General features: G+C 53.2%; 1 protein-coding gene across 1 annotated transcript in view; it reads left to right on the top strand.

Annotated features, from left to right (window-relative positions):
- Positions 1-7,106, top strand: part of IREB2 (iron-responsive element binding protein 2) — a 39,425-nt gene that overhangs the window by 4,179 nt on the left and 28,140 nt on the right. Inside the window, exons 2-3 of the mRNA XM_014546255.1 lie at positions 629-632; positions 1,687-1,779. The gene's annotated coding sequence lies outside the window, so the exon portion shown is untranslated. The remainder of the gene's footprint in view (positions 1-628; positions 633-1,686; positions 1,780-7,106) is intronic.

The following is a 7,106-nucleotide window of genomic DNA, read 5'->3' as shown; positions in this document are numbered from 1 at the left end:
GGGACGCCCGGACCCCCGAGGCCCCAGCCTTCGTGGTTCAGTCTCCGTTCGTGCAAAACCGGGAAGAACGCGTCCTCCTTTAGGGAGAATCGGCCCGTTCACCCGAAGGAGTTGTTGCACTTTTGCTTTCACTCTCCAGGCCTGTTGGGGTCTCTCTTACCCGTTACGTGTTGGGTTTTGATTTTGTCCATGTTGTCGAATGCATTCTCATCATCTTTTTTAAAAAAATGTATTTTTATTGATTTCAGAGAGGAAGGGAGAGGGAGAGAGAGTTAGAAACATCAGTGATGAGAGAGAATCACGGATCGGCTGCCTCCTGCACGCCCCCCACCGGGGATCGAGCCCACAACCCGGGCATGTGCCCTTGACCGGGAATCGAACCCAGGACCCTTCAGTCTGCAGGCTGATGCTCTATCCCAGCGGTTCTCAACCTGTGGGTCGCGACCCCGTTGGGGGGTCGAACGACCCTTTCGCAGGGGTCGCCTAAGACCACCGGAAAACACATCTATAATTACATATTGTTTTTGTGATGAATCACGATGCTTTCATTATGTTCAATTTATAACAATGAAAATACATCCTGCATATCAGATATTTACATGACGATTCATAACAGTAGCAAAATCACAGTGATGAAGTAGCAACGAAAATAATTTTATGGTTGGGAGTCACCACAACATGAGAAACTGTATTAAAGGGTCTCGGCATTAGGAAGGTTGAGAACCACTGGTCTATCCACTGAGCCTAGCCAGCTGGGGCGCATTGTCATCATCTTGTCCTCTGATGCTTTTTTATTTTTTAAGAAAAGTCAATCCGTGTATCCTAATTGGGCCGTTCTCAAATTGCCGCCTGTTTATGAAATATTCGGGACGTGCCTTCCCCAAACATGCCCATCCATCCTTTAAGTCATTTTCATTGTCCCTTTCTGGTTTCTTTGTTACCACATTTCAACACTTAATTCTGTTACCGGTTTTTACTTGATAAGAATCGAGCGGGGTTGAGAGATGGACTGTGCAATGCAGTGGACAGTAGCTGCATGTGACTTTTTATGTTTAAACGAGTGGCCCAGTGCACGAAATTCGTGTGTGTGGGGGGGAGGGAGGTCCTTCAGCCCGGCCTGCACCCTCTCCAATCTGGGACCCCTTGGGGGATGTCCGACTGCCGGTTTAGGCCCAATCCCTCTGGCAATCCGGGACCGCTAGCTCCGAACCGCTCACCTGCCTGCCTGCCTGATCGCCCCTAACTACTCTGCTTGCCGGCCTTCTCTCCTCCAACTGCCCCCGCACTGACCTACTGACCCCCTGCCGGCCTGCTCGCCCCCAACTGCCCCCCCACCCCCCATCCCCATCCCCGCTGACCTGATTGCCCCCAACCGCCTCTGCCTTGGCTCCGCCACCATGGCTTTGTCCGGAAGGATGTCTGGAAGGTCTCCCGGTCTAATTAGCATATTACCCTTTTATTAGTATAGATGAATTAAAAATAAAAAATTTGAGTTCATCGGTGGCTGTAGCCGCATTTCAAGTAGCTCAGTAGCCACATGTGGCTCATTGCACAGGGCGTAAATATAACATTTTTATCATTGCAGAAGATTCTGTTGGGTCAAGTTGATTTCCAGGTGTTTTCCCTTTGAGTAAGGTCCTTTGTAACTGTGTTTAATTAATGTATGTTTTATTGTATTTTATTTTTCAGGATACACCTTTGAGTACCTTATTGAAACATTAAATGACAGTTCACGCAAGAAGTTCTTCAATGTACCTAAACTTGGAGGCACCAAGTATGGTAATGTCGCTTCAGTTTTCTTGGGCTTCTTTTGTTTCTAATAAAAATGCGTTTGTCAAGCTGAGCTGGGAAAAAAAATAAGTAAATCTATGCCCACCGTGTTGTCAAAGGTACAACTACACGTAGCTCTAACATTTTTAAAAGTTTTGGGACCACTTTTGTTTGAGAAAGATGTAAGCCCCTGCTTTAACTTCTCATTTAAAAACCTGCGTTAATTAAGCAATGATTTTTTTTTTTAACCCGTGTAAACTATTAATACAACTTAAAAAAGCCTGACTGGTGATATTCTACAGCTGTTTATTGTATATTTTAATTTTTCAAGTGAATAATGCCCATACTTCCTTGTCTCGGATTTGAGTTTTTCTCCGGGCCTGGCCGTGGTGCCCGGCCTGTGCACCAGCACTGTGCCAGACCTTTGCAGGCACTTGATCGCGGTCCAACCTTTCACCGAGGTTCCCGAAGCGTGAACTTGGCTGAGCCCCAGGGCACTGGATGGAAGTCTTGGCTTTCTTGACAGTTGAGGGACTTTCTCAACCAGGTCAATGAAGGGAAGACCTGTTTGGAGGAAGGATTATTGTTGTCACACTTTTTAGTAAAAACTACTTGATAGTTAAATGTCAAATATATTGACATCAGTTTTGGAGAGAGCTTTTCTTTACCTTGTCTTTTTTTTTTCCTTCTCGCGTTATTTAATTAAGAAGATTGCTTTTGTGTGTGTGTGTGAGAGAGAGAGAGAGAGAGGGAAGCATCGATGTGAGAGAGGAGACACAGTGATTGGTCGCCTCCCGCACATGCCCTGACCAGGGGTGGGGAGCAAACCCACAGCCCAGGTACGTGCCCTTGACCAGGAATCCAACCTGTGACCCTTCAGTGCTCTAACCATTGAGCACACGGGCCAGACCTTTATCTGTAGACCTTGATGGACTTGAACGTTCTAGATTGCCACTAGCCGTGTTATCTCGTAGATTATGAGAAGACTTAGATGTTCTGGAGTATCTTAGAAGGTCCTTGTCTTAGAATTCTGTTGCCATTCAACAGCAGACAGCTCACCGCCGTGATTGCCTTTTTAGTGACGTGGGCTGCCTGGCATTCCAGTGCAGTGACTACAGCCTCGGAGAGTCTGCGTGATTCTCTTAAGGAGATCTTTGAATTTGGAAATACATCTCTTTCTGTTGTAAGAGAGCCTGGCCTTTTCCGAAGGAACTGGGACTTGAGTTGATGTGAAACGGGTCACAGGACCGTCAGCGCCGGGGTGAGACTGCACAGCATGGTGGGAACACGGGGAGACAGGCGGGAGGCTGGCCTGCGGTCGGGAACCTGGAGCAGCTGTGCAGGAGGCCTTCAGCCGGCCTGACCCCAGCCCCTCTTCCTTTCCGTGGTCTCGCTCACCCTTTCTTTTTTCCTTTTCTACCGGTTTTTTTTAACCACAGGACTGGCTAGTCCTGCAGTAGAGGCAGGACTTGGCGTTCCCAAACTGAAAGAAAATCTTTAATTTTTTGGGAGAGTTTCTGTGGTTTAGAAGAAATTAGGTTGGGGTTGAGAATCACACAGAGACAGGACCGTTACAGACGGCAGAGACTGGCTTGTTTAATGCAAATGTGCTGCTTTTTACAGAGGCAGTAAATGCTGTTTGTAACCTTTTTTCCGGAACACATCACATCATGAGCCTCTTCCATCCCCTAAACGCAGGTTTCTGTCCCTCGGTGTCGGATCCCCCGGGCCATGGAGCCTGGGCTGCTGGGAGGGGTGCCTGTGGGACCGAATCGGCTCAGTTCGCAGGCCCTTGAATGGGGAGGTCGTTGCCAGCTTCTTCCTGTTCACAAGTAAAGCTGCTGTGCATGTGCGACGTGTGTTTTGATGCTTATTATATGCTTATTATATAGATGGTTGGGTTGAAAGTGGGGTGTTCTCTCCACCCTCAGCAAATGCTTTTCCTCTTGCACTTTCACTGTACATCCTCTGTTCCAGTCTTCACTCTTGCATATAAGGAACAAAAACTCCCTTAGCTCAGCGCTCAAGGCAGAAGTTGCCGTTTGCTGACGCCCAAGGACAGGACAGCAAGCCCAGCCTCGTGGGAACCCGCGCGTCTCAGCCACAGTCTGTTCTGCTCGTCACTGTCGCTGCCTGGGCCCTTTGTCCCTGAGTCCGTGAACATCTCTCCAGTCTTCTCGCTACAGCCCCTGACTCAGGGTAGCGTCCTCCACAGCCACTGCGGCCGCTCTGTGTATGTGGCGACTGGCTCACCAGCCCGTTAAGACAGTCCCTCTGAGGACTTTTCCACCACCGTGTTCACCTGCTTAGGCTGGGCTGCCAGGTTTCTGGCTGGGACAGGGGTACGAGTCCGAGTTTTCTATCTTTCTCCTCCGTGGGCTCTGGAGAGGCCTGTGCGTCGGGTAGGGATTGCCTTTACCCACCCGATTCCACTCGCCAACCCTCTGCATTGTGTCCAAGGTCTGTTGGTGGTAACTCTGCTTCTGCTGACAGTCTCTGTTGTAGGTTAGGCCTTTGGTGGTAAAGAGCAGACACCACCGGGTCAGGGGAAGGAAGACTCACTGTGGGGACGAAGCTCCCAGGCCAGCGACACGTGGCTGCCTCTTAGAAGGTGGCCGAGGGCCAGGACGCTCCTTATTTTTTCTCTCGGGTTTCAGATTCCCGCCCCTCTGCTCCCTCTGCTCCACTGCAGGCAAGCCTCTGCCTGTGAGCTTTGCACATGGCCCTGGCGGCAGCTCAGCCCCTGTGGCAGCTCAGCCCCTGTGGCAGCTCAGCCCTGGCTTCGCTCTGACCCCTCTCTGGTCTGGTCTGTGCTGATGGCAGGTCCCTGAGTGAGGGGCCCAGTGCTGCAGTGTTTTTTCTCACTGGCTGTTGGTCGTTGGCCTCCAAGGGCTTCTTGCTTCAGGGCCGTGGCCAGGGAGGAGTGGACACGGGACTGTATCCCATGGAGCAGCGGGGGCGGCCCCTGGGAGCACAGGGCCGGCCGCCTGCTACCAGGTGACTGAGGAGAGTGTCTGCACCTTCATCTGTAACAGTTTTTCTTGTTTCTTCTGTTTGTCAGTGAGTGGCAGGATAATCTTAAGCAGGAATCTGTGTGCTCTTCTGCCTTTTCTCACTCTCTCTGGCAGTCCACGAACAAAGGCTGGTTCTTACTGGGAATCGGTGCCGTCCAGCCGGGAACGGGCTGGAGACAAGCACGCAGACGTGGTATGAGCTCACCCAGGGTCTTGTTTTGTTTGTTAATCCTCATCCCAGGATCTTTTTCCCATTGATTATGATTTTTAGAGACAGTGGAAGGGAGGGGAAGAGAGAAAGAGAGACATCGATGTGAGAGGCCTTGGGCTGGGGATCGAACCTGCAACCCAGGAATTGAACCTTGACCAGGAATTGGACTCGAGGCCTAACCACTGAGCACACCTGCCGGGCTCACCCAGTACCGCTTCTCCAGGCTCCTGGCCTTGAGCAGCTTCTGAGGTTTGCCTGGAGCTTCTCTCGTGCTGCTGCTCCTGGCCGAGGCCTCGAGTGAGCGCGCCCGCCCTTGCGTCTGGGGCGCTTCTGCCTCGTTTAGTTGACTAACGTCTGCTGACCAGCCCCTGTTAATACTGCTGTCGCCCGTGGGTGGTTTCTCCGTCCACAGGGAGCGCACAGAGCCCGGGGGCATCGTCTGCCTGTCTCACTCCCTTGCTGGGGGATGGGCAGGGAAGATGGCCTGTCTCCACTTCACAGCGATGAGGAATGGCCTCTAGGAACTGAGTGATTTGCCTGCAGTCGCACCCCTTCCCGTGAAGAGCTTGGGCTTAGACCCTGTCTTCTACTTCCAGACATGCTGTCCCCTCAGCGCCACGTTCCCCGGTTGGTCTCGCAGCGACAGAGCTGCTGTTTATTGATCATGGACTCCATTCCTCCTCAGTGGTGGAGGGGACCCTTGAACAAGACTGGCTGAGCCTGTGCTCGGAAGACCTACCGTCCGGACCGCAGGCCGTGCCCACGAGGACACGGCATCACACACGGGAGCCGGCCCTGGCGGAACTGGCAGGCAGAGGGCAGCTGCTCGTGCCAGCAGGTGATGTCGGTGATGAAGAATGTTCTCGTGAGGGATTCCTGGATTTTAAATGTCATCAGGTGGCAGCTGTGACCTCTGCCCTGAGTGGTGGGTGTTGCCCAACCTTAGGAGCAGCCTTTAGTCCTGATGAGCTAGGTCTGCACCTGGGGGCCGGCTGGACCTGCCTCACGGCCCCCCTGACCCCGGGCAGTGGCAGGCTCTGGAGCCCCAGCTCCTGCGGATCCTCCCCCAAGCGCTTGACCAAAGTGAGCCTGTTACCCGCTCATTTGGGAAGTGACAGCACAAGCCGTCCACTGCTCCAGCCTCAGCTCCCAGCTTGTCCTGTCCCCACGGGTCTGTCTGATCTGTGGTTACAGGTTAGCTTTCCGGACTCGGGATCCTGGAGATTCCTGGGTGGGAGGGGCGGGGTTAACTCAGTTTCTGGGGGGCCTGGGTCCCCCCAGCACTGGAATTCAGTCCGTCGGCCTTGGTGGGTGCTCCCTGGGCGGCAAATGCACGACGGCTCAAGCAGCGTCTTTGTGCTGAAGACGCAGATTGCAATGGGGCACGAGTGGGCAGTACAGGACAGTGCCTCCGGGTAGCAGGCGCGGTTCCATCACAGGCTACAGCAGGGGACGATCAGTGTAAATGGTTACTGACGGTGCAAGGACAGCAGCCCCCCCACCCCCACCCCCTGTGAACGCGGTTCCAGAAATAAACAGTTCCTACGCCTTAGGCTGTGCGCTGGGAGGAGTGGGGGGATTTTGGGCCCTCCCGCTTCATTCCTCCTGGAACATGAATATTCGGTGTCTCCACGCTGTACACGCTCCCGCTGTTCGCCGCTGAGCAGCCGTCCCGCCATCGATGGCGTGTCGCGGTGCTGGTGGTGCTGGCGATGCGGACATGCCAGAGAGAAGCCTTAAGGCGCTTCCTTTATGTGGAAAGTGAACGTTTTTCAACTTAAAGCCATCGTATGTTGAGGTTGCTGAGCTGTGGGGTTGAATGACTCCTCTGTGAAACTGCCCAGTTTATAAGTTGATCTTTACCACCGGTGTGTACTGGTGCACACTGGAAAAAACAGTCCATCCGAGGGCTGGTGCTATCCTGGCCTGTGACCCTGCGGGTGAGGGGACTGTCCGTGTGAGAGGTGAGGGGTGCCGTGCGGGGGGCTGGCGGAGACACGCTCGGAAGGAGCTCCCACCTCGGGAGAAGGTGTGGCTCAGCCTTTAGATCACAGAGACGTGGGCTGTGTGGCCCGACGAGCTGGGCTGGGGCGCAGGGTGCTGTGGGCACT

Source organism: Myotis brandtii, unplaced genomic scaffold (assembly GCF_000412655.1).
Source record: "Myotis brandtii unplaced genomic scaffold, ASM41265v1 scaffold439, whole genome shotgun sequence".
Classification (NCBI taxonomy): Eukaryota; Metazoa; Chordata; class Mammalia; order Chiroptera; family Vespertilionidae; genus Myotis; species Myotis brandtii.
The sequence above is the reverse complement of the archived record's forward strand: the minus strand, read 5'-3'. Positions and strand labels throughout refer to the sequence as shown.